Raw genomic sequence first — 26,542 nt, 5'->3', positions numbered from 1 at the left:
CACAAATGTTTGGCCAATTCTTTTCCTTGTGGCATACTCCATAAGGGCATTTTATTCTCTTGTTAGTGATACTTTGCATCATAGGGGTAGGTGGTTATCATCTTGCCTGGTTCCAGCTTTACACAGTTTCCTAAAGAATGGCATTATCTATATTTAGACACAAATATCAGTCTCTCGTGAGACTGTCAAAAATTGCTAATGCTGACTATATTGCAAGTCATCACAGCGGGGTATTGGGAAAAGTTTTCAACTAGCAATAATCACGCCTCGGATTAACCTCTTGGGCTATGATACTGCCACTGCGCAAAGGTTAACTTTCTACTGGCTTAGTGAAACCACCAGCCCACAAGAAGCCCTCATTACAATTGTGGCTAGCCAAATGCAGGAGCTGGTTCAGTGCTATGGATTGTGGGAGTTAATATGGTAATTCAACTGTGAACTAGAAAGACTCTCTTGCAGTTCCACAAACAACCACTTGCAGTGTATCTGCATGCAAACGCTTCAGCCAGAGGTGTATTTGGGACCAAATACATGATCTCCTCTCTTACCAGTGACCTGACTGTGAAATAACAATTATGATTGAATAATGCTATTTCAAACCTACTGGAAGTTGCTCGAAAACATGATCTCATATGAAAAAGAAATGTTTTCATGCAGTGATATTCATGTCAAATGTGAAAGTCACACATTTAGACTTCAAAAAATAAAATCCATACAGATCAAATGAGCAACTTCAGTAGCTCAGGGACATGGCATGTACTTGCTTTTATATATGTAAATCTTCAGCACCCGGCTGGGTAACCCCCTCTTAACACCAATGAGATCATATCAGATATACACACTCGTCATGCAGATAGTATGGACTCATTCATGGTAGGTTTGGTAGGGAAATATATCATCAACATGGTTTGTGCATTATGAACATTATTATAACCACTTTCGACATAACACCCAAGGTCTCTGTGGCGCAATTGGTTAGCGCGTTCGGCTGTTAACCGAAAGGTTGGTGGTTCAAGCCCACCCAGGGACGTCTGTTTTCCACCCGACAGCTCTTTTCTTGACTAGTTCCGCCCATGGAATCAAGTAGCCGGGAAAACCCCGAAAACATTCACATCCCTGATTATATTATACCCACTTATCTCCTTCAAGACATTTAATGAGATTTTAAAATAGAATGTCTGATGACTAATTGTCGTTTCATGCACTAAACAAAAGACTTCTTTTTCTATGCATCAGTGTTGGTATCTATTAAGTGAAGTTGCTTGAGAAACGTGATGCCAGAACAAGAACTAAATTAATACTGCTTTTGTTGTGGTGGAAATAGAAATATTTGGTGATAGATGAATCCTAGTGAAGAGCACAGGATTATCTGCAAACCAAGATGGGATTGGAAACATCTGGGGACAATAGGTCGAGTGTGGTCATTGAGAGCGTACAATTATTTCCCACCTAAGATTGCCTCACATGCGATAGATATGTCAATTTATAGATAGAAAGATGTGTTAACAGTTAATAACTGCAATCCTGTGATAACACTCAGTACTCTAACATATCCTTATACATGACACTAATTTCATCATTAGGTATATGTTTCATTGGTTTGACCTGAAAGCCTGACTGCGCAATAACAATTATTATTGAATTATTTTACAATGCATACTTATTCCAGGGGCTCCTCCTACATTTTTCATTTGTATGCCAGTCTTCAGGGCATTTTCACGTATCTCACAAAGTTTAGTCCACAGGACATTAAGAAATGACATATGTTCCGTTTAGGTTCTTGCTCAAGACCTTGATGAGGTGGCAGGCTTGAATCATGTTTTGGTCAAAAGATGCAACCTGATGACTCCTTTGTCAAAGAGACATACCTTGTAAATGTAAACCTGATACTAGTATATTTGAGCCCAAATTGGTAGGAGAGCAGGATTTGTTTTGGTTTTACCAGCAGCAGTTACCCTTGTAAAGGGAAGAGGAGCGCGGTAATCCATACAGTCTTCCACAAATGTTTGGCCAATTCTTTTCCTTGTGGCATACTCCATAAGGGCATTTTATTCTCTTGTTAGTGATACTTTGCATCATAGGGGTAGGTGGTTATCATCTTGCCTGGTTCCAGCTTTACACAGTTTCCTAAAGAATGGCATTATCTATATTTAGACACAAATATCAGTCTCTCGTGAGACTGTCAAAAATTGCTAATGCTGACTATATTGCAAGTCATCACAGCGGGGTATTGGGAAAAGTTTTCAACTAGCAATAATCACGCCTCGGATTAACCTCTTGGGCTATGATACTGCCACTGCGCAAAGGTTAACTTTCTACTGGCTTAGTGAAACCACCAGCCCACAAGAAGCCCTCATTACAATTGTGGCTAGCCAAATGCAGGAGCTGGTTCAGTGCTATGGATTGTGGGAGTTAATATGGTAATTCAACTGTGAACTAGAAAGACTCTCTTGCAGTTCCACAAACAACCACTTGCAGTGTATCTGCATGCAAACGCTTCAGCCAGAGGTGTATTTGGGACCAAATACATGATCTCCTCTCTTACCAGTGACCTGACTGTGAAATAACAATTATGATTGAATAATGCTATTTCAAACCTACTGGAAGTTGCTCGAAAACATGATCTCATATGAAAAAGAAATGTTTTCATGCAGTGATATTCATGTCAAATGTGAAAGTCACACATTTAGACTTCAAAAAATAAAATCCATACAGATCAAATGAGCAACTTCAGTAGCTCAGGGACATGGCATGTACTTGCTTTTATATATGTAAATCTTCAGCACCCGGCTGGGTAACCCCCTCTTAACACCAATGAGATCATATCAGATATACACACTCGTCATGCAGATAGTATGGACTCATTCATGGTAGGTTTGGTAGGGAAATATATCATCAACATGGTTTGTGCATTATGAACATTATTATAACCACTTTCGACATAACTCCCAAGGTCTCTGTGGCACAATTGGTTAGTGCGTTCGGCTGTTAACCGAAAGGTTGGTGCTTCAAGCCCACCCAGGGACGTCTGTTTTCCACCCGACAGCTCTTTTCTTGACTAGTTCCGCCCATGGAATCAAGTAGCCGGGAAAACCCCGAAAACATTCACATCCCTGATTATATTATACCCACTTATCTCCTTCAAGACATTTTATGAGATTTTAAAATAGAATGTCTGATGACTAATTGTCGTTTCATGCACTAAACAAAAGACTTCTTTTTCTATGCATCAGTGTTGGTATCTATTAAGTGAAGTTGCTTGAGAAACGTGATGCCAGAACAAGAACTATATTAATACTGCTTTTGTTGTGGTGGAAATAGAAATATTTGGTGATAGATGAATCCTAGTGAAGAGCACAGGATTATCTGCAAACCAAGATGGGATTGGAAACATCTGGGGACAATAGGTCGAGTGTGGTCATTGAGAGCGTACAATTATTTCCCACCTAAGATTGCCTCACATGCGATAGATATGTCAATTTATAGATAGAAAGATGCGTTAACAGTTAATAACTGCAATCCTGTGATAACACTCAGTACTCTAACATATCCTTATACATGACACTAATTTCATCATTAGTTATATGTTTCATTGGTTTTACCTGAAAGCCTGACTGCGCAATAACAATTATGATTGAATTATTTTTCAATGCATACTTATTCCAGGGGCTCCTCCTACATTTTTCATTTGTATGCCAGTCTTCAGGGCATTTTCACGTATCTCACAAAGTTTAGTCCACAGGACATTAAGAAATGACATATGTTCCGTTTAGGTTCTTGCTCAAGACCTTGATGAGGTGGGCAGGCTTGAATCATGTTTTGGTCAAAAGATGCAACCTGATGACTCCTTTGTCAAAGAGACATACCTTGTAAATGTAAACCTGATACTAGTATATTTGAGCCCAAATTGGTAGGAGAGCAGGATTTGTTTTGGTTTTACCAGCAGCAGTTACCCTTGTAAAGGGAAGAGGAGCGCGGTAATCCATACAGTCTTCCACAAATGTTTGGCCAATTCTTTTCCTTGTGGCATACTCCATAAGGGCATTTTATTCTCTTGTTAGTGATACTTTGCATCATAGGGGTAGGTGGTTATCATCTTGCCTGGTTCCAGCTTTACACAGTTTCCTAAAGAATGGCATTATCTATATTTAGACACAAATATCAGTCTCTCGTGAGACTGTCAAAAATTGCTAATGCTGACTATATTGCAAGTCATCACAGCGGGGTATTGGGAAAAGTTTTCAACTAGCAATAATCACGCCTCGGATTAACCTCTTGGGCTATGATACTGCCACTGCGCAAAGGTTAACTTTCTACTGGTTTAGTGAAACCACCAGCCCACAAGAAGCCCTCATTACAATTGTGGCTAGCCAAATGCAGGAGCTGGTTCAGTGCTATGGATTGTGGGAGTTAATATGGTAATTCAACTGTGAACTAGAAAGACTCTCTTGCAGTTCCACAAACAACCACTTGCAGTGTATCTGCATGCAAACGCTTCAGCCAGAGGTGTATTTGGGACCAAATACATGATCTCCTCTCTTACCAGTGACCTGACTGTGAAATAACAATTATGATTGAATAATGCTATTTCAAACCTACTGGAAGTTGCTCGAAAACATGATCTCATATGAAAAAGAAATGTTTTCATGCAGTGATATTCATGTCAAATGTGAAAGTCACACATTTAGACTTCAAAAAATAAAATCCATACAGATCAAATGAGCAACTTCAGTAGCTCAGGGACATGGCATGTACTTGCTTTTATATATGTAAATCTTCAGCACCCGGCTGGGTAACCCCCTCTTAACACCAATGAGATCATATCAGATATACACACTCGTCATGCAGATAGTATGGACTCATTCATGGTAGGTTTGGTAGGGAAATATATCATCAACATGGTTTGTGCATTATGAACATTATTATAACCACTTTCGACATAACACCCAAGGTCTCTGTGGCGCAATTGGTTAGCGCGTTCGGCTGTTAACCGAAAGGTTGGTGGTTCAAGCCCACCCAGGGACGTCTGTTTTCCACCCGACAGCTCTTTTCTTGACTAGTTCCGCCCATGGAATCAAGTAGCCGGGAAAACACCGAAAACATTCACATCCCTGATTATATTATACCCACTTATCTCCTTCAAGACATATAATGAGATTTTAAAATAGAATGTCTGATGACTAATTGTCGTTTCATGCACTAAACAAAAGACTTCTTTTTCTATGCATCAGTGTTGGTATCTATTAAGTGAAGTTGCTTGAGAAACGTGATGCCAGAACAAGAACTAAATTAATACTGCTTTTGTTGTGGTGGAAATAGAAATATTTGGTGATAGATGAATCCTAGTGAAGAGCACAGGATTATCTGCAAACCAAGATGGGATTGGAAACATCTGGGGACAATAGGTCGAGTGTGGTCATTGAGAGCGTACAATTATTTCCCACATAAGATTGCCTCACATGCGATAGATATGTCAATTTATAGATAGAAAGATGCGTTAACAGTTAATAACTGCAATCCTGTGATAACACTCAGTACTCTAACATATCCTTATACATGACACTAATTTCATCATTAGGTATATGTTTCATTGGTTTGACCTGAAAGCCTGACTGCGCAATAACAATTATTATTGAATTATTTTACAATGCATACTTATTCCAGGGGCTCCTCCTACATTTTTCATTTGTATGCCAGTCTTCAGGGCATTTTCACGTATCTCACAAAGTTTAGTCCACAGGACATTAAGAAATGACATATGTTCCGTTTAGGTTCTTGCTCAAGACCTTGATGAGGTGGGCAGGCTTGAATCATGTTTTGGTCAAAAGATGCAACCTGATGACTCCTTTGTCAAAGAGACATACCTTGTAAATGTAAACCTGATACTAGTATATTTGAGCCCAAATTGGTAGGAGAGCAGGATTTGTTTTGGTTTTACCAGCAGCAGTTACCCTTGTAAAGGGAAGAGGAGCGCGGTAATCCATACAGTCTTCCACAAATGTTTGGCCAATTCTTTTCCTTGTGGCATACTCCATAAGGGCATTTTATTGTCTTGTTAGTGATACTTTGCATCATAGGGGTAGGTGGTTATCATCTTGCCTGGTTCCAGCTTTACACAGTTTCCTAAAGAATGGCATTATCTATATTTAGACACAAATATCAGTCTCTCGTGAGACTGTCAAAAATTGCTAATGCTGACTATATTGCAATTCATCACAGCGGGGTATTGGGAAAAGTTTTCAACTAGCAATAATCACGCCTCGGATTAACCTCATGGGCTATGATACTGCCACTGCGCAAAATTAACTTTCTACTGGCTTAGTGAAACCACCAGCCCACAAGAAGCCCTCATTACAGTGGTGGCTAGCCTAATGCAGGAGCTGGTTCAGTGATATTCATGTCAAATGTGAAAGTCACACATTTAGACTTCAAAAAATAAAATCCATACAGATCAAATGAGCAACTTCAGTAGCTCAGGGACATGGCATGTACTTGCTTTTATATATGTAAATCTTCAGCACCCGGGTGGGTAACCCCCTCTTAACACCAACGAGATCATATCAGATATACACACTCGTCATGCAGATAGTATGGACTCATTCATGGTAGGTTTGGTAGGGAAATATATCATCAACATGGTTTGTGCATTATGAACATTATTATAACCACTTTCGACATAACACCCAAGGTCTCTGTGGCGCAATTGGTTAGCGCGTTCGGCTGTTAACTGAAAGGTTGGTGGTTCAAGCCCACCCAGGGACGTCTGTTTTCCACCCGACAGCTCTTTTCTTGACTAGTTCCGCCCATGGAATCAAGTAGCCGGGAAAACACCGAAAACATTCACATCCCTGATTATATTATACCCACTTATCTCCTTCAAGACTTTTAATGAGATTTTAAAATAGAATGTCTGATGACTAATTGTCGTTTCATGCACTAAACAAAAGACTTCTTTTTCTATGCATCAGTGTTGGTATCTATTAAGTGAAGTTGCTTGAGAAACGTGATGCCAGAACAAGAACTATATTAATACTGCTTTTGTTGTGGTGGAAATAGAAATATTTGGTGATAGATGAATCCTAGTGAAGAGCACAGGATTATCTGCAAACCAAGATGGGATTGGAAACATCTGGGGACAATAGGTCGAGTGTGGTCATTGAGAGCGTACAATTATTTCCCACCTAAGATTGCCTCACATGCGATAGATATGTCAATTTATAGATAGAAAGATGCGTTAACAGTTAATAACTGCAATCCTGTGATAACACTCAGTACTCTAACATATCCTTATACATGACACTAATTTCATCATTAGGTATATGTTTCATTGGTTTGACCTGAAAGCCTGACTGCGCAATAACAATTATTATTGAATTATTTTACAATGCATACTTATTCCAGGGGCTCCTCCTACATTTTTCATTTGTATGCCAGTCTTCAGGGCATTTTCACGTATCTCACAAAGTTTAGTCCACAGGACATTAAGAAATGACATATGTTCCGTTTAGGTTCTTGCTCAAGAGCTTGAATCATGTTTTGGTCAAAAGATGCAACCTGATGACTCCTTTGTCAAAGAGACATACCTTGTAAATGTAAACCTGACACTAGTATATTTGAGCCCAAATTGGTAGGAGAGCAGGATTTGTTTTGGTTTTACCAGCAGCAGTTACCCTTGTAAAGGGAAGAGGAGCGCGGTAATCCATACAGTCTTCCACAAATGTTTGGCCAATTCTTTTCCTTGTGGCATACTCCATAAGGGCATTTTATTCTCTTGTTAGTGATACTTTGCATCATGGGGTAGGTGGTTATCATCTTGCCTGGTTCCAGCTTTACACAGTTTCCTAAAGAATGGCATTATCTATATTTAGACACAAATATCAGTCTCTCGTGAGACATACAAAAATTGCTAATGCTGACTATATTGCAAGTCATCACAGCGGGGTATTGGGAAAAGTTTTCAACTAGCAATAATCACGCCTCGGATTAACCTCATGGGCTGTGATACTGCCACTGCGCAAAGTTAACTTTCTACTGGCTTAGTGAAACCACCAGCCCACAAGAAGCCCTCATTACAATGGTGGCTAGCCTAATGCAGGAGCTGGTTCAGTGCTATGGATTGTGGGAGTTAATATGGTAATTCAACTGTGAACTAGAAAGACTCTCTTGCAGATCCACAAACAACCACTTGCAGTGTATCTGCATGCAAACGCTTCAACCAGAGGTGTATTTGGGACCAAATACATGATCTCTCCTCTCTTACCAGTGACCTGACTGTGAAATAACAATTATGATTGAATATTGCTATTTCAAACCTACTGGAAGTTGCTCGAAAACATGATCTCATATGAAAAAGAAATGTTTTCTCGCAGTGATATTCATGTCAAATGTGAAAGTCACACATTTAGACTTCAAAAAATAAAATCCATACAGATCAAATGAGCAACTTCAGTAGCTCAGGGACATGGCATGTACTTGCTTTTATATATGTAAATCTTCAGCACCCGGGTGGGTAACCCCCTCTTAACACCAACGAGATCATATCAGATATACACACTCGTCATGCAGATAGTATGGACTCATTCATGGTAGGTTTGGTAGGGAAATATATCATCAACATGGTTTGTGCATTATGAACATTATTATAACCACTTTCGACATAACACCCAAGGTCTCTGTGGCGCAATTGGTTAGCGCGTTCGGCTGTTAACCGAAAGGTTGGTGGTTCAAGCCCACCCAGGGACGTCTGTTTTCCACCCAACAGCTCTTTTCTTGACTAGTTCCGCCCATGGAATCAAGTAGCCGGGAAAACACCGAAAACATTCACATCCCTGATTATATTATACCCACTTATCTCCTTCAAGACTTTTAATGAGATTTTAAAATAGAATGTCTGATGACTAATTGTCGTTTCATGCACTAAACAAAAGACTTCTTTTTCTATGCATCAGTGTTGGTATCTATTAAGTGAAGTTGCTTGAGAAACGTGATGCCAGAACAAGAACTATATTAATACTGCTTTTGTTGTGGTGGAAATAGAAATATTTGGTGATAGATGAATCCTAGTGAAGAGCACAGGATTATCTGCAAACCAAGATGGGATTGGAAACATCTGGGGACAATAGGTCGAGTGTGGTCATTGAGAGCGTACAATTATTTCCCACCTAAGATTGCCTCACATGCGATAGATATGTCAATTTATAGATAGAAAGATGCGTTAACAGTTAATAACTGCAATCCTGTGATAACACTCAGTACTCTAACATATCCTTATACATGACACTAATTTCATCATTAGTTATATGTTTCATTGGTTTGACCTGAAAGCCTGACTGCGCAATAACAATTATTATTGAATTATTTTACAATGCATACTTATTCCAGGGGCTCCTCCTACATTTTTCATTTGTATGCCAGTCTTCAGGGCATTTTCACGTATCTCACAAAGTTTAGTCCACAGGACATTAAGAAATGACATATGTTCCGTTTAGGTTCTTGCTCAAGACCTTGATGAGGTGGGCAGGCTTGAATCATGTTTTGGTCAAAAGATGCAACCTGATGACTCCTTTGTCAAAGAGACATACCTTGTAAATGTAAACCTGACACTAGTATATTTGAGCCCAAATTGGTAGGAGAGCAGGATTTGTTTTGGTTTTACCAGCAGCAGTTACCCTTGTAAAGGGAAGAGGAGCGCGGTAATCCATACAGTCTTCCACAAATGTTTGGCCAATTCTTTTCCTTGTGGCATACTCCATAAGGGCATTTTATTCTCTTGTTAGTGATACTTTGCATCATAGGGGTAGGTGGTTATCATCTTGCCTGGTTCCAGCTTTACACAGTTTCCTAAAGAATGGCATTATCTATATTTAGACACAAATATCAGTCTCTCGTGAGACATTCAAAAATTGCTAATGCTGACTATATTGCAAGTCATCACAGCGGGGTATTGGGAAAAGTTTTCAACTAGCAATAATCACGCCTCGGATTAACCTCATGGGCTGTGATACTGCCACTGCGCAAAGTTAACTTTCTACTGGCTTAGTGAAACCACCAGCCCACAAGAAGCCCTCATTACAATGGTGGCTAGCCTAATGCAGGAGCTGGTTCAGTGCTATGGATTGTGGGAGTTAATATGGTAATTCAACTGTGAACTAGAAAGACTCTCTTGCAGTTCCACAAACAACCACTTGCAGTGTATCTGCATGCAAACGCTTCAACCAGAGGTGTATTTGGGACCAAATACATGATCTCTCCTCTCTTACCAGTGACCTGACTGTGAAATAACAATTATGATTGAATATTGCTATTTCAAACCTACTGGAAGTTGCTCGAAAACATGATCTCATATGAAAAAGAAATGTTTTCTCGCAGTGATATTCATGTCAAATGTGAAAGTCACACATTTAGACTTCAAAAAATAAAATCCATACAGATCAAATGAGCAACTTCAGTAGCTCAGGGACATGGCATGTACTTGCTTTTATATATGTAAATCTTCAGCACCCGGGTGGGTAACCCCCTCTTAACACCAACGAGATCATATCAGATATACACACTCGTCATGCAGATAGTATGGACTCATTCATGGTAGGTTTGGTAGGGAAATATATCATCAACATGGTTTGTGCATTATGAACATTATTATAACCACTTTCGACATAACACCCAAGGTCTCTGTGGCGCAATTGGTTAGCGCGTTCGGCTGTTAACCGAAAGGTTGGTGGTTCAAGCCCACCCAGGGACGTCTGTTTTCCACCCGACAGCTCTTTTCTTGACTAGTTCCGCCCATGGAATCAAGTAGCCGGGAAAACCCCGAAAACATTCACATCCCTGATTATATTATACCCACTTATCTCCTTCAAGACATTTAATGAGATTTTAAAATAGAATGTCTGATGACTAATTGTCGTTTCATGCACTAAACAAAAGACTTCTTTTTCTATGCATCAGTGTTGGTATCTATTAAGTGAAGTTGCTTGAGAAACGTGATGCCAGAACAAGAACTAAATTAATACTGCTTTTGTTGTGGTGGAAATAGAAATATTTGGTGATAGATGAATCCTAGTGAAGAGCACAGGATTATCTGCAAACCAAGATGGGATTGGAAACATCTGGGGACAATAGGTCGAGTGTGGTCATTGAGAGCGTACAATTATTTCCCACCTAAGATTGCCTCACATGCGATAGATATGTCAATTTATAGATAGAAAGATGCGTTAACAGTTAATAACTGCAATCCTGTGATAACACTCAGTACTCTAACATATCCTTATACATGACACTAATTTCATCATTAGGTATATGTTTCATTGGTTTGACCTGAAAGCCTGACTGCGCAATAACAATTATTATTGAATTATTTTACAATGCATACTTATTCCAGGGGCTCCTCCTACATTTTTCATTTGTATGCCAGTCTTCAGGGCATTTTCACGTATCTCACAAAGTTTAGTCCACAGGACATTAAGAAATGACATATGTTCCGTTTAGGTTCTTGCTCAAGAGCTTGAATCATGTTTTGGTCAAAAGATGCAACCTGATGACTCCTTTGTCAAAGAGACATACCTTGTAAATGTAAACCTGACACTAGTATATTTGAGCCCAAATTGGTAGGAGAGCAGGATTTGTTTTGGTTTTACCAGCAGCAGTTACCCTTGTAAAGGGAAGAGGAGCGCGGTAATCCATACAGTCTTCCACAAATGTTTGGCCAATTCTTTTCCTTGTGGCATACTCCATAAGGGCATTTTATTCTCTTGTTAGTGATACTTTGCATCATGGGGTAGGTGGTTATCATCTTGCCTGGTTCCAGCTTTACACAGTTTCCTAAAGAATGGCATTATCTATATTTAGACACAAATATCAGTCTCTCGTGAGACATACAAAAATTGCTAATGCTGACTATATTGCAAGTCATCACAGCGGGGTATTGGGAAAAGTTTTCAACTAGCAATAATCACGCCTCGGATTAACCTCATGGGCTGTGATACTGCCACTGCGCAAAGTTAACTTTCTACTGGCTTAGTGAAACCACCAGCCCACAAGAAGCCCTCATTACAATGGTGGCTAGCCTAATGCAGGAGCTGGTTCAGTGCTATGGATTGTGGGAGTTAATATGGTAATTCAACTGTGAACTAGAAAGACTCTCTTGCAGATCCACAAACAACCACTTGCAGTGTATCTGCATGCAAACGCTTCAACCAGAGGTGTATTTGGGACCAAATACATGATCTCTCCTCTCTTACCAGTGACCTGACTGTGAAATAACAATTATGATTGAATATTGCTATTTCAAACCTACTGGAAGTTGCTCGAAAACATGATCTCATATGAAAAAGAAATGTTTTCTCGCAGTGATATTCATGTCAAATGTGAAAGTCACACATTTAGACTTCAAAAAATAAAATCCATACAGATCAAATGAGCAACTTCAGTAGCTCAGGGACATGGCATGTACTTGCTTTTATATATGTAAATCTTCAGCACCCGGGTGGGTAACCCCCTCTTAACACCAACGAGATCATATCAGATATACACACTCGTCATGCAGATAGTATGGACTCATTCATGGTAGGTTTGGTAGGGAAATATATCATCAACATGGTTTGTGCATTATGAACATTATTATAACCACTTTCGACATAACACCCAAGGTCTCTGTGGCGCAATTGGTTAGCGCGTTCGGCTGTTAACCGAAAGGTTGGTGGTTCAAGCCCACCCAGGGACGTCTGTTTTCCACCCAACAGCTCTTTTCTTGACTAGTTCCGCCCATGGAATCAAGTAGCCGGGAAAACACCGAAAACATTCACATCCCTGATTATATTATACCCACTTATCTCCTTCAAGACTTTTAATGAGATTTTAAAATAGAATGTCTGATGACTAATTGTCGTTTCATGCACTAAACAAAAGACTTCTTTTTCTATGCATCAGTGTTGGTATCTATTAAGTGAAGTTGCTTGAGAAACGTGATGCCAGAACAAGAACTATATTAATACTGCTTTTGTTGTGGTGGAAATAGAAATATTTGGTGATAGATGAATCCTAGTGAAGAGCACAGGATTATCTGCAAACCAAGATGGGATTGGAAACATCTGGGGACAATAGGTCGAGTGTGGTCATTGAGAGCGTACAATTATTTCCCACCTAAGATTGCCTCACATGCGATAGATATGTCAATTTATAGATAGAAAGATGCGTTAACAGTTAATAACTGCAATCCTGTGATAACACTCAGTACTCTAACATATCCTTATACATGACACTAATTTCATCATTAGTTATATGTTTCATTGGTTTGACCTGAAAGCCTGACTGCGCAATAACAATTATTATTGAATTATTTTACAATGCATACTTATTCCAGGGGCTCCTCCTACATTTTTCATTTGTATGCCAGTCTTCAGGGCATTTTCACGTATCTCACAAAGTTTAGTCCACAGGACATTAAGAAATGACATATGTTCCGTTTAGGTTCTTGCTCAAGACCTTGATGAGGTGGGCAGGCTTGAATCATGTTTTGGTCAAAAGATGCAACCTGATGACTCCTTTGTCAAAGAGACATACCTTGTAAATGTAAACCTGACACTAGTATATTTGAGCCCAAATTGGTAGGAGAGCAGGATTTGTTTTGGTTTTACCAGCAGCAGTTACCCTTGTAAAGGGAAGAGGAGCGCGGTAATCCATACAGTCTTCCACAAATGTTTGGCCAATTCTTTTCCTTGTGGCATACTCCATAAGGGCATTTTATTCTCTTGTTAGTGATACTTTGCATCATAGGGGTAGGTGGTTATCATCTTGCCTGGTTCCAGCTTTACACAGTTTCCTAAAGAATGGCATTATCTATATTTAGACACAAATATCAGTCTCTCGTGAGACATTCAAAAATTGCTAATGCTGACTATATTGCAAGTCATCACAGCGGGGTATTGGGAAAAGTTTTCAACTAGCAATAATCACGCCTCGGATTAACCTCATGGGCTGTGATACTGCCACTGCGCAAAGTTAACTTTCTACTGGCTTAGTGAAACCACCAGCCCACAAGAAGCCCTCATTACAATGGTGGCTAGCCTAATGCAGGAGCTGGTTCAGTGCTATGGATTGTGGGAGTTAATATGGTAATTCAACTGTGAACTAGAAAGACTCTCTTGCAGTTCCACAAACAACCACTTGCAGTGTATCTGCATGCAAACGCTTCAACCAGAGGTGTATTTGGGACCAAATACATGATCTCTCCTCTCTTACCAGTGACCTGACTGTGAAATAACAATTATGATTGAATATTGCTATTTCAAACCTACTGGAAGTTGCTCGAAAACATGATCTCATATGAAAAAGAAATGTTTTCTCGCAGTGATATTCATGTCAAATGTGAAAGTCACACATTTAGACTTCAAAAAATAAAATCCATACAGATCAAATGAGCAACTTCAGTAGCTCAGGGACATGGCATGTACTTGCTTTTATATATGTAAATCTTCAGCACCCGGGTGGGTAACCCCCTCTTAACACCAACGAGATCATATCAGATATACACACTCGTCATGCAGATAGTATGGACTCATTCATGGTAGGTTTGGTAGGGAAATATATCATCAACATGGTTTGTGCATTATGAACATTATTATAACCACTTTCGACATAACACCCAAGGTCTCTGTGGCGCAATTGGTTAGCGCGTTCGGCTGTTAACCGAAAGGTTGGTGGTTCAAGCCCACCCAGGGACGTCTGTTTTCCACCCGACAGCTCTTTTCTTGACTAGTTCCGCCCATGGAATCAAGTAGCCGGGAAAACCCCGAAAACATTCACATCCCTGATTATATTATACCCACTTATCTCCTTCAAGACATTTAATGAGATTTTAAAATAGAATGTCTGATGACTAATTGTCGTTTCATGCACTAAACAAAAGACTTCTTTTTCTATGCATCAGTGTTGGTATCTATTAAGTGAAGTTGCTTGAGAAACGTGAAGCCAGAACAAGAACTATATTAATACTGCTTTTGTTGTGGTGGAAATAGAAATATTTGGTGATAGATGAATCCTAGTGAAGAGCACAGGATTATCTGCAAACCAAGATGGGATTGGAAATATCTGGGGACAATAGGTCGAGTGTGGTCATTGAGAGCGTACAATTATTTCCCACCTAAGATTGCCTCACATGCGATAGATATGTCAATTTATAGATAGAAAGATGCGTTAACAGTTAATAACTGCAATCCTGTGATAACACTCAGTACTCTAACATATCCTTATACATGACACTAATTTCATCATTAGGTATATGTTTCATTGGTTTGACCTGAAAGCCTGACTGCGCAATAACAATTATTATTGAATTATTTTACAATGCATACTTATTCCAGGGGCTCCTCCTACATTTTTCATTTGTATGCCAGTCTTCAGGGCATTTTCACGTATCTCACAAAGTTTAGTCCACAGGACATTAAGAAATGACATATGTTCCGTTTAGGTTCTTGCTCAAGACCTTGATGAGGTGGGCAGGCTTGAATCATGTTTTGGTCAAAAGATGCAACCTGATGACTCCTTTGTCAAAGAGACATACCTTGTAAATGTAAACCTGATACTAGTATATTTGAGCCCAAATTGGTAGGAGAGCAGGATTTGTTTTGGTTTTACCAGCAGCAGTTACCCTTGTAAAGGGAAGAGGAGCGCGGTAATCCATACAGTCTTCCACAAATGTTTGGCCAATTATTTTCCTTGTGGCATACTCCATAAGGGCATTTTATTCTCTTGTTAGTGATACTTTGCATCATAGGGGTAGGTGGTTATCATCTTGCCTGGTTCCAGCTTTACACAGTTTCCTAAAGAATGGCATTATCTATATTTAGACACAAATATCAGTCTCTCGTGAGACATACAAAAATTGCTAATGCTGACTATATTGCAAGTCATCACAGCGGGGTATTGGGAAAAGTTTTCAACTAGCAATAATCACGCCTCGGATTAACCTCATGGGCTATGATACTGCCACTGCGCAAAGTTAACTTTCTACTGGCTTAGTGAAACCACCAGCCCACAAGAAGCCCTCATTACAATGGTGGCTAGCCTAATGCAGGAGCTGGTTCAGTGCTATGGATTGTGGGAGTTAATATGGTAATTCAACTGTGAACTAGAAAGACTCTCTTGCAGTTCCACAAACAACCACTTGCAGTGTATCTGCATGCAAACGCTTCAACCAGAGGTGTATTTGGGACCAAATACATGATCTCTCCTCTCTTACCAGTGACCTGACTGTGAAATAACAATTATGATTGAATATTGCTATTTCAAACCTACTGGAAGTTGCTCGAAAACATGATCTCATATGAAAAAGAAATGTTTTCTCGCAGTGATATTCATGTCAAATGTGAAAGTCACACATTTAGACTTCAAAAAATAAAATCCATACAGATCAAATGAGCAACTTCAGTAGCTCAGGGACATGGCATGTACTTGCTTTTATATATGTAAATCTTCAGCACCCGGGTGGGTAACCCCCTCTTAACACCAACGAGATCATATCAGATATACACACTCGTCATGCAGATAGTATGGACTCATTCATGGTAGGTTTGGTAGGGAAATATATCATCAACATGGTTTGTGCATTATGAACATTATTATAACCACTTTCGACATAACACCCAAGGTCTCTGTGGCGCAATTGGTTAGCGCGTTCGGCTGTTAACCGAAAGGTTGGTGGTTCAAGCCCACCCAGGGACGTCTGTTTTCCACCCGACAGCTCTTTTCTTGACTAGTTCCGCCCATGGAATCAAGTAGCCGGGAAAACACCGAAAACATTCACATCCCTGATTATATTATACCCACTTATCTCCTTCAAGACTTTTAATGAGATTTTAAAATAGAATGTCTGATGACTAATTGTCGTTTCATGCACTAAACAAAAGACTTCTTTTTCTATGCATCAGTGTTGGTATCTATTAAGTGAAGTTGCTTGAGAAACGTGATGCCAGAACAAGAACTATATTAATACTGCTTTTGTTGTGGTGGAAATAGAAATATTTGGTGATAGATGAATCCTAGTGAAGAGCACAGGATTATCTGCAAACCAAGATGGGATTGGAAACATCTGGGGACAATAGGTCGAGTGTGGTCATTGAGAGCGTACAATTATTTCCCACCTAAGATTGCCTCACATGCGATAGATATGTCAATTTATAGATAGAAAGATGCGTTAACAGTTAATAACTGCAATCCTGTGATAACACTCAGTACTCTAACATATCCTTATACATGACACTAATTTCATCATTAGGTATATGTTTCATTGGTTTGACCTGAAAGCCTGACTGCGCAATAACAATTATTATTGAATTATTTTACAATGCATACTTATTCCAGGGGCTCCTCCTACATTTTTCATTTGTATGCCAGTCTTCAGGGCATTTTCACGTATCTCACAAAGTTTAGTCCACAGGACATTAAGAAATGACATATGTTCCGTTTAGGTTCTTGCTCAAGACCTTGATGAGGTGGGCAGGCTTGAATCATGTTTTGGTCAAAAGATGCAACCTGATGACTCCTTTGTCAAAGAGACATACCTTGTAAATGTAAACCTGACACTAGTATATTTGAGCCCAAATTGGTAGGAGAGCAGGATTTGTTTTGGTTTTACCAGCAGCAGTTACCCTTGTAAAGGGAAGAGGAGCGCGGTAATCCATACAGTCTTCCACAAATGTTTGGCCAATTATTTTCCTTGTGGCATACTCCATAAGGGCATTTTATTCTCTTGTTAGTGATACTTTGCATCATGGGGTAGGTGGTTATCATCTTGCCTGGTTCCAGCTTTACACAGTTTCCTAAAGAATGGCATTATCTATATTTAGACACAAATATCAGTCTCTCGTGAGACATACAAAAATTGCTAATGCTGACTATATTGCAAGTCATCACAGCGGGGTATTGGGAAAAGTTTTCAACTAGCAATAATCACGCCTCGGATTAACCTCATGGGCTGTGATACTGCCACTGCGCAAAGTTAACTTTCTACTGGCTTAGTGAAACCACCAGCCCACAAGAAGCCCTCATTACAATGGTGGCTAGCCTAATGCAGGAGCTGGTTCAGTGCTATGGATTGTGGGAGTTAATATGGTAATTCAACTGTGAACTAGAAAGACTCTCTTGCAGTTCCACAAACAACCACTTGCAGTGTATCTGCATGCAAACGCTTCAACCAGAGGTGTATTTGGGACCAAATACATGATCTCTCCTCTCTTACCAGTGACCTGACTGTGAAATAACAATTATGATTGAATATTGCTATTTCAAACCTACTGGAAGTTGCTCGAAAACATGATCTCATATGAAAAAGAAATGTTTTCTCGCAGTGATATTCATGTCAAATGTGAAAGTCACACATTTAGACTTCAAAAAATAAAATCCATACAGATCAAATGAGCAACTTCAGTAGCTCAGGGACATGGCATGTACTTGCTTTTATATATGTAAATCTTCAGCACCCGGGTGGGTAACCCCCTCTTAACACCAACGAGATCATATCAGATATACACACTCGTCATGCAGATAGTATGGACTCATTCATGGTAGGTTTGGTAGGGAAATATATCATCAACATGGTTTGTGCATTATGAACATTATTATAACCACTTTCGACATAACACCCAAGGTCTCTGTGGCGCAATTGGTTAGCGCGTTCGGCTGTTAACCGAAAGGTTGGTGGTTCAAGCCCACCCAGGGACGTCTGTTTTCCACCCGACAGCTCTTTTCTTGACTAGTTCCGCCCATGGAATCAAGTAGCCGGGAAAACACCGAAAACATTCACATCCCTGATTATATTATACCCACTTATCTCCTTCAAGACTTTTAATGAGATTTTAAAATAGAATGTCTGATGACTAATTGTCGTTTCATGCACTAAACAAAAGACTTCTTTTTCTATGCATCAGTGTTGGTATCTATTAAGTGAAGTTGCTTGAGAAACGTGATGCCAGAACAAGAACTATATTAATACTGCTTTTGTTGTGGTGGAAATAGAAATATTTGGTGATAGATGAATCCTAGTGAAGAGCACAGGATTATCTGCAAACCAAGATGGGATTGGAAACATCTGGGGACAATAGGTCGAGTGTGGTCATTGAGAGCGTACAATTATTTCCCACCTAAGATTGCCTCACATGCGATAGATATGTCAATTTATAGATAGAAAGATGCGTTAACAGTTAATAACTGCAATCCTGTGATAACACTCAGTACTCTAACATATCCTTATACATGACACTAATTTCATCATTAGGTATATGTTTCATTGGTTTGACCTGAAAGCCTGACTGCGCAATAACAATTATTATTGAATTATTTTACAATGCATACTTATTCCAGGGGCTCCTCCTACATTTTTCATTTGTATGCCAGTCTTCAGGGCATTTTCACGTATCTCACAAAGTTTAGTCCACAGGACATTAAGAAATGACATATGTTCCGTTTAGGTTCTTGCTCAAGACCTTGATGAGGTGGGCAGGCTTGAATCATGTTTTGGTCAAAAGATGCAACCTGATGACTCCTTTGTCAAAGAGACATACCTTGTAAATGTAAACCTGACACTAGTATATTTGAGCCCAAATTGGTAGGAGAGCAGGATTTGTTTTGGTTTTACCAGCAGCAGTTACCCTTGTAAAGGGAAGAGGAGCGCGGTAATCCATACAGTCTTCCACAAATGTTTGGCCAATTATTTTCCTTGTGGCATACTCCATAAGGGCATTTTATTCTCTTGTTAGTGATACTTTGCATCATAGGGGTAGGTGGTTATCATCTTGCCTGGTTCCAGCTTTACACAGTTTCCTAAAGAATGGCATTATCTATATTTAGACACAAATATCAGTCTCTCGTGAGACATACAAAAATTGCTAATGCTGACTATATTGCAAGTCATCACAGCGGGGTATTGGGAAAAGTTTTCAACTAGCAATAATCACGCCTCGGATTAACCTCATGGGCTGTGATACTGCCACTGCGCAAAGTTAACTTTCTACTGGCTTAGTGAAACCACCAGCCCACAAGAAGCCCTCATTACAATGGTGGCTAGCCTAATGCAGGAGCTGGTTCAGTGCTATGGATTGTGGGAGTTAATATGGTAATTCAACTGTGAACTAGAAAGACTCTCTTGCAGTTCCACAAACAACCACTTGCAGTGTATCTGCATGCAAACGCTTCAACCAGAGGTGTATTTGGGACCAAATACATGATCTCTCCTCTCTTACCAGTGACCTGACTGTGAAATAACAATTATGATTGAATATTGCTATTTCAAACCTACTGGAAGTTGCTCGAAAACATGATCTCATATGAAAAAGAAATGTTTTCTCGCAGTGATATTCATGTCAAATGTGAAAGTCACACATTTAGACTTCAAAAAATAAAATCCATACAGATCAAATGAGCAACTTCAGTAGCTCAGGGACATGGCATGTACTTGCTTTTATATATGTAAATCTTCAGCACCCGGGTGGGTAACCCCCTCTTAACACCAACGAGATCATATCAGATATACACACTCGTCATGCAGATAGTATGGACTCATTCATGGTAGGTTTGGTAGGGAAATATATCATCAACATGGTTTGTGCATTATGAACATTATTATAACCACTTTCGACATAACACCCAAGGTCTCTGTGGCGCAATTGGTTAGCGCGTTCGGCTGTTAACCGAAAGGTTGGTGGTTCAAGCCCACCCAGGGACGTCTGTTTTCCACCCGACAGCTCTTTTCTTGACTAGTTCCGCCCATGGAATCAAGTAGCCGGGAAAACCCCGAAAACATTCACATCCCTGATTATATTATACCCACTTATCTCCTTCAAGACATTTAATGAGATTTTAAAATAGAATGTCTGATGACTAATTGTCGTTTCATGCACTAAACAAAAGACTTCTTTTTCTATGCATCAGTGTTGGTATCTATTAAGTGAAGTTGCTTGAGAAACGTGATGCCAGAACAAGAACTATATTAATACTGCTTTTGTTGTGGTGGAAATAGAAATATTTGGTGATACACTGGCGACACACTTTATTCGAGCTCGGCTAGTCCCACGAATTCGGGTATACCCGGGTGTATTGAGGTTTGTGACTGTTTTCTGCCCGAGTGCATTGAGGTATTTTCCGGCAGGGATTGAAGCATTTTATTCCCGTTGGCTGCAATACTGCACAGTACATATATATATACTGCATTACAATTCATGAATTTATGCCATCTGGTAGACACGCGAAGCATTGCAGCCTATTAAATCCTAATCATTATCATTTAAGAGATCAGCCGCCCATCAGCCAGGCATGAACCCAGGCTGGGAAGGCAAACGCAACGGGGCTTGTCAGAGGTGAGGAGCGGCGCATTCCAGGTATCTGCCAGGTATATACCGGGTATTTGCTCGAATAAAGTGTGTCGGTGCAGTAGATGAATCCTAGTGAAGAGCACAGGATTATCTGCAAACCAAGATGGGATTGGAAATATCTGGGGACAATAGGTCGAGTGTGGTCATTGAGAGCGTACAATTATTTCCCACCTAAGATTGCCTCACATGCGATAGATATGTCAATTTATAGATAGAAAGATGCGTTAACAGTTAATAACTGCAATCCTGTGATAACACTCAGTACTCTAACATATCCTTATACATGACACTAATTTCTTCATTAGGTATATGTTTCATTGGTTTGACCTGAAAGCCTGACTGCGCAATAACAATTATTATTGAATTATTTTACAATGCATACTTATTCCAGGGGCTCCTCCTACATTTTTCATTTGTATGCCAGTCTTCAGGGCATTTTCACGTATCTCACAAAGTTTAGTCCACAGGACATTAAGAAATGACATATGTTCCGTTTAGGTTCTTGCTCAAGACCTTGATGAGGTGGGCAGGCTTGAATCATGTTTTGGTCAAAAGATGCAACCTGATGACTCCTTTGTCAAAGAGACATACCTTGTAAATGTAAACCTGATACTAGTATATTTGAGCCCAAATTGGTAGGAGAGCAGGATTTGTTTTGGTTTTACCAGCAGCAGTTACCCTTGTAAAGGGAAGAGGAGCGCGGTAATCCATACAGTCTTCCACAAATGTTTGGCCAATTCTTTTCCTTGTGGCATACTCCATAAGGGCATTTTATTCTCTTGTTAGTGATACTTTGCATCATAGGGGTAGGTGGTTATCATCTTGCCTGGTTCCAGCTTTACACAGTTTCCTAAAGAATGGCATTATCTATATTTAGACACAAATATCAGTCTCTCGTGAGACATACAAAAATTGCTAATGCTGACTATATTGCAAGTCATCACAGCGGGGTATTGGGAAAAGTTTTCAACTAGCAATAATCACGCCTCGGATTAACCTCATGGGCTATGATACTGCCACTGCGCAAAGTTAACTTTCTACTGGCTTAGTGAAACCACCAGCCCACAAGAAGCCCTCATTACAATGGTGGCTAGCCTAATGCAGGAGCTGGTTCAGTGCTATGGATTGTGGGAGTTAATATGGTAATTCAACTGTGAACTAGAAAGACTCTCTTGCAGTTCCACAAACAACCACTTGCAGTGTATCTGCATGCAAACGCTTCAACCAGAGGTGTATTTGGGACCAAATACATGATCTCTCCTCTCTTACCAGTGACCTGACTGTGAAATAACAATTATGATTGAATATTGCTATTTCAAACCTACTGGAAGTTGCTCGAAAACATGATCTCATATGAAAAAGAAATGTTTTCTCGCAGTGATATTCATGTCAAATGTGAAAGTCACACATTTAGACTTCAAAAAATAAAATCCATACAGATCAAATGAGCAACTTCAGTAGCTCAGGGACATGGCATGTACTTGCTTTTATATATGTAAATCTTCAGCACCCGGGTGGGTAACCCCCTCTTAACACCAACGAGATCATATCAGATATACACACTCGTCATGCAGATAGTATGGACTCATTCATGGTAGGTTTGGTAGGGAAATATATCATCAACATGGTTTGTGCATTATGAACATTATTATAACCACTTTCGACATAACACCCAAGGTCTCTGTGGCGCAATTGGTTAGCGCGTTCGGCTGTTAACCGAAAGGTTGGTGGTTCAAGCCCACCCAGGGACGTCTGTTTTCCACCCGACAGCTCTTTTCTTGACTAGTTCCGCCCATGGAATCAAGTAGCCGGGAAAACCCCGAAAACATTCACATCCCTGATTATATTATACCCACTTATCTCCTTCAAGACTTTTAATGAGATTTTAAAATAGAATGTCTGATGACTAATTGTCGTTTCATGCACTAAACAAAAGACTTCTTTTTCTATGCATCAGTGTTGGTATCTATTAAGTGAAGTTGCTTGAGAAACGTGATGCCAGAACAAGAACTATATTAATACTGCTTTTGTTGTGGTGGAAATAGAAATATTTGGTGATACACTGGCGACACACTTTATTCGAGCTCGGCTAGTCCCACGAATTCGGGTATACCCGGGTGTATTGAGGTTTGTGACTGTTTTCTGCCCGAGTGCATTGAGGTATTTTCCGGCAGGGATTGAAGCATTTTATTCCCGTTGGCTGCAATACTGCACAGTACATATATATATACTGCATTACAATTCATGAATTTATGCCATCTGGTAGACACGCGAAGCATTGCAGCCTATTAAATCCTAATCATTATCATTTAAGAGATCAGCCGCCCATCAGCCAGGCATGAACCCAGGCTGGGAAGGCAAACGCAACGGGGCTTGTCAGAGGTGAGGAGCGGCGCATTCCAGGTATCTGCCAGGTATATACCGGGTATTTGCTCGAATAAAGTGTGTCGGTGCAGTAGATGAATCCTAGTGAAGAGCACAGGATTATCTGCAAACCAAGATGGGATTGGAAATATCTGGGGACAATAGGTCGAGTGTGGTCATTGAGAGCGTACAATTATTTCCCACCTAAGATTGCCTCACATGCGATAGATATGTCAATTTATAGATAGAAAGATGCGTTAACAGTTAATAACTGCAATCCTGTGATAACACTCAGTACTCTAACATATCCTTATACATGACACTAATTTCTTCATTAGGTATATGTTTCATTGGTTTGACCTGAAAGCCTGACTGCGCAATAACAATTATTATTGAATTATTTTACAATGCATACTTATTCCAGGGGCTCCTCCTACATTTTTCATTTGTATGCCAGTCTTCAGGGCATTTTCACGTATCTCACAAAGTTTAGTCCACAGGACATTAAGAAATGACATATGTTCCGTTTAGGTTCTTGCTCAAGACCTTGATGAGGTGGGCAGGCTTGAATCATGTTTTGGTCAAAAGATGCAACCTGATGACTCCTTTGTCAAAGAGACATACCTTGTAAATGTAAACCTGATACTAGTATATTTGAGCCCAAATTGGTAGGAGAGCAGGATTTGTTTTGGTTTTACCAGCAGCAGTTACCCTTGTAAAGGGAAGAGGAGCGCGGTAATCCATACAGTCTTCCACAAATGTTTGGCCAATTCTTTTCCTTGTGGCATACTCCATAAGGGCATTTTATTCTCTTGTTAGTGATACTTTGCATCATAGGGGTAGGTGGTTATCATCTTGCCTGGTTCCAGCTTTACACAGTTTCCTAAAGAATGGCATTATCTATATTTAGACACAAATATCAGTCTCTCGTGAGACATACAAAAATTGCTAATGCTGACTATATTGCAAGTCATCACAGCGGGGTATTGGGAAAAGTTTTCAACTAGCAATAATCACGCCTCGGATTAACCTCATGGGCTATGATACTGCCACTGCGCAAAGTTAACTTTCTACTGGCTTAGTGAAACCACCAGCCCACAAGAAGCCCTCATTACAATGGTGGCTAGCCTAATGCAGGAGCTGGTTCAGTGCTATGGATTGTGGGAGTTAATATGGTAATTCAACTGTGAACTAGAAAGACTCTCTTGCAGTTCCACAAACAACCACTTGCAGTGTATCTGCATGCAAACGCTTCAACCAGAGGTGTATTTGGGACCAAATACATGATCTCTCCTCTCTTACCAGTGACCTGACTGTGAAATAACAATTATGATTGAATATTGCTATTTCAAACCTACTGGAAGTTGCTCGAAAACATGATCTCATATGAAAAAGAAATGTTTTCTCGCAGTGATATTCATGTCAAATGTGAAAGTCACACATTTAGACTTCAAAAAATAAAATCCATACAGATCAAATGAGCAACTTCAGTAGCTCAGGGACATGGCATGTACTTGCTTTTATATATGTAAATCTTCAGCACCCGGGTGGGTAACCCCCTCTTAACACCAACGAGATCATATCAGATATACACACTCGTCATGCAGATAGTATGGACTCATTCATGGTAGGTTTGGTAGGGAAATATATCATCAACATGGTTTGTGCATTATGAACATTATTATAACCACTTTCGACATAACACCCAAGGTCTCTGTGGCGCAATTGGTTAGCGCGTTCTGCTGTTAACCGAAAGGTTGGTGGTTCAAGCCCACCCAGGGACGTCTGTTTTCCACCCGACAGCTCTTTTCTTGACTAGTTCCGCCCATGGAATCAAGTAGCCGGGAAAACCCCGAAAACATTCACATCCCTGATTATATTATACCCACTTATCTCCTTCAAGACATTTAATGAGATTTTAAAATAGAATGTCTGATGACTAATTGTCGTTTCATGCACTAAACAAAAGACTTCTTTTTCTATGCATCAGTGTTGGTATCTATTAAGTGAAGTTGCTTGAGAAACGTGATGCCAGAACAAGAACTATATTAATACTGCTTTTGTTGTGGTGGAAATATAAATATTTGGTGATAGATGAATCCTAGTGAAGAGCACAGGATTATCTGCAAACCAAGATGGGATTGGAAACATCTGGGGACAATAGGTCGAGTGTGGTCATTGAGAGCGTACAATTATTTCCCACCTAAGATTGCCTCACATGCGATAGATATGTCAATTTATAGATAGAAAGATGCGTTAACAGTTAATAACTGCAATCCTGTGATAACACTCAGTACTCTAACATATCCTTATACATGACACTAATTTCATCATTAGGTATATGTTTCATTGGTTTGACCTGAAAGCCTGACTGCGCAATAACAATTATTATTGAATTATTTTACAATGCATACTTATTCCAGGGGCTCCTCCTACATTTTTCATTTGTATGCCAGTCTTCAGGGCATTTTCACGTATCTCACAAAGTTTAGTCCACAGGACATTAAGAAATGACATATGTTCCGTTTAGGTTCTTGCTCAAGACCTTGATGAGGTGGGCAGGCTTGAATCATGTTTTGGTCAAAAGATGCAACCTGATGACTCCTTTGTCAAAGAGACATACCTTGTAAATGTAAACCTGACACTAGTATATTTGAGCCCAAATTGGTAGGAGAGCAGGATTTGTTTTGGTTTTACCAGCAGCAGTTACCCTTGTAAAGGGAAGAGGAGCGCGGTAATCCATACAGTCTTCCACAAATGTTTGGCCAATTCTTTTCCTTGTGGCATACTCCATAAGGGCATTTTATTCTCTTGTT

The 26,542-nt window shown here is 39.8% G+C and overlaps 20 non-coding genes across 20 annotated transcripts; 7 read left to right on the top strand and 13 right to left on the bottom strand.

Moving 5' to 3' along the window:
* Positions 1-170: 170 nt before the first annotated feature.
* LOC142476898 (U4 spliceosomal RNA) lies at positions 171-311 on the bottom strand. The gene has a single exon (XR_012792055.1). It is a non-coding gene; the product is annotated as a U4 spliceosomal RNA (small nuclear RNA).
* A 1,856-nt stretch (positions 312-2,167) lies between these two features.
* On the bottom strand, positions 2,168-2,308 carry LOC142476897 (U4 spliceosomal RNA). The gene has a single exon (XR_012792054.1). It is a non-coding gene; the product is annotated as a U4 spliceosomal RNA (small nuclear RNA).
* Positions 2,309-4,165: 1,857 nt separating this feature from the next.
* On the bottom strand, positions 4,166-4,306 carry LOC142476896 (U4 spliceosomal RNA). Its single transcript, XR_012792053.1, has one exon. It is a non-coding gene; the product is annotated as a U4 spliceosomal RNA (small nuclear RNA).
* A 1,857-nt stretch (positions 4,307-6,163) lies between these two features.
* On the bottom strand, positions 6,164-6,304 carry LOC142476904 (U4 spliceosomal RNA). Its single transcript, XR_012792060.1, has one exon. It is a non-coding gene; the product is annotated as a U4 spliceosomal RNA (small nuclear RNA).
* A 1,577-nt stretch (positions 6,305-7,881) lies between these two features.
* LOC142476878 (U4 spliceosomal RNA) lies at positions 7,882-8,022 on the bottom strand. The gene has a single exon (XR_012792035.1). It is a non-coding gene; the product is annotated as a U4 spliceosomal RNA (small nuclear RNA).
* Positions 8,023-9,880: 1,858 nt separating this feature from the next.
* LOC142476887 (U4 spliceosomal RNA) lies at positions 9,881-10,021 on the bottom strand. Its single transcript, XR_012792044.1, has one exon. It is a non-coding gene; the product is annotated as a U4 spliceosomal RNA (small nuclear RNA).
* A 646-nt stretch (positions 10,022-10,667) lies between these two features.
* Positions 10,668-10,741, top strand: TRNAN-GUU (transfer RNA asparagine (anticodon GUU)). Its single transcript has one exon. It is a non-coding gene; the product is annotated as a tRNA-Asn (tRNA).
* Positions 10,742-11,860: 1,119 nt separating this feature from the next.
* On the bottom strand, positions 11,861-12,001 carry LOC142476877 (U4 spliceosomal RNA). Its single transcript, XR_012792034.1, has one exon. It is a non-coding gene; the product is annotated as a U4 spliceosomal RNA (small nuclear RNA).
* Positions 12,002-12,647: 646 nt separating this feature from the next.
* On the top strand, positions 12,648-12,721 carry TRNAN-GUU (transfer RNA asparagine (anticodon GUU)). The gene has a single exon. It is a non-coding gene; the product is annotated as a tRNA-Asn (tRNA).
* Positions 12,722-13,859: 1,138 nt separating this feature from the next.
* Positions 13,860-14,000, bottom strand: LOC142476876 (U4 spliceosomal RNA). Its single transcript, XR_012792033.1, has one exon. It is a non-coding gene; the product is annotated as a U4 spliceosomal RNA (small nuclear RNA).
* Positions 14,001-14,646: 646 nt separating this feature from the next.
* TRNAN-GUU (transfer RNA asparagine (anticodon GUU)) lies at positions 14,647-14,720 on the top strand. Its single transcript has one exon. It is a non-coding gene; the product is annotated as a tRNA-Asn (tRNA).
* Positions 14,721-15,858: 1,138 nt separating this feature from the next.
* On the bottom strand, positions 15,859-15,999 carry LOC142476882 (U4 spliceosomal RNA). Its single transcript, XR_012792039.1, has one exon. It is a non-coding gene; the product is annotated as a U4 spliceosomal RNA (small nuclear RNA).
* A 646-nt stretch (positions 16,000-16,645) lies between these two features.
* TRNAN-GUU (transfer RNA asparagine (anticodon GUU)) lies at positions 16,646-16,719 on the top strand. The gene has a single exon. It is a non-coding gene; the product is annotated as a tRNA-Asn (tRNA).
* Positions 16,720-17,856: 1,137 nt separating this feature from the next.
* On the bottom strand, positions 17,857-17,997 carry LOC142476909 (U4 spliceosomal RNA). Its single transcript, XR_012792065.1, has one exon. It is a non-coding gene; the product is annotated as a U4 spliceosomal RNA (small nuclear RNA).
* A 646-nt stretch (positions 17,998-18,643) lies between these two features.
* TRNAN-GUU (transfer RNA asparagine (anticodon GUU)) lies at positions 18,644-18,717 on the top strand. Its single transcript has one exon. It is a non-coding gene; the product is annotated as a tRNA-Asn (tRNA).
* A 1,138-nt stretch (positions 18,718-19,855) lies between these two features.
* Positions 19,856-19,996, bottom strand: LOC142476908 (U4 spliceosomal RNA). The gene has a single exon (XR_012792064.1). It is a non-coding gene; the product is annotated as a U4 spliceosomal RNA (small nuclear RNA).
* A 646-nt stretch (positions 19,997-20,642) lies between these two features.
* TRNAN-GUU (transfer RNA asparagine (anticodon GUU)) lies at positions 20,643-20,716 on the top strand. The gene has a single exon. It is a non-coding gene; the product is annotated as a tRNA-Asn (tRNA).
* Positions 20,717-22,252: 1,536 nt separating this feature from the next.
* On the bottom strand, positions 22,253-22,393 carry LOC142476881 (U4 spliceosomal RNA). The gene has a single exon (XR_012792038.1). It is a non-coding gene; the product is annotated as a U4 spliceosomal RNA (small nuclear RNA).
* A 646-nt stretch (positions 22,394-23,039) lies between these two features.
* TRNAN-GUU (transfer RNA asparagine (anticodon GUU)) lies at positions 23,040-23,113 on the top strand. The gene has a single exon. It is a non-coding gene; the product is annotated as a tRNA-Asn (tRNA).
* Positions 23,114-24,649: 1,536 nt separating this feature from the next.
* On the bottom strand, positions 24,650-24,790 carry LOC142476880 (U4 spliceosomal RNA). The gene has a single exon (XR_012792037.1). It is a non-coding gene; the product is annotated as a U4 spliceosomal RNA (small nuclear RNA).
* Positions 24,791-26,542: the final 1,752 nt, after the last annotated feature.

The sequence above is a fragment of the Ascaphus truei genome, unplaced genomic scaffold (assembly GCF_040206685.1).
Source record: "Ascaphus truei isolate aAscTru1 unplaced genomic scaffold, aAscTru1.hap1 HAP1_SCAFFOLD_1790, whole genome shotgun sequence".
Lineage (NCBI taxonomy): Eukaryota > Metazoa > Chordata > Amphibia > Anura > Ascaphidae > Ascaphus > Ascaphus truei.
This window is presented reverse-complemented; position numbering and strand designations above follow the sequence as displayed.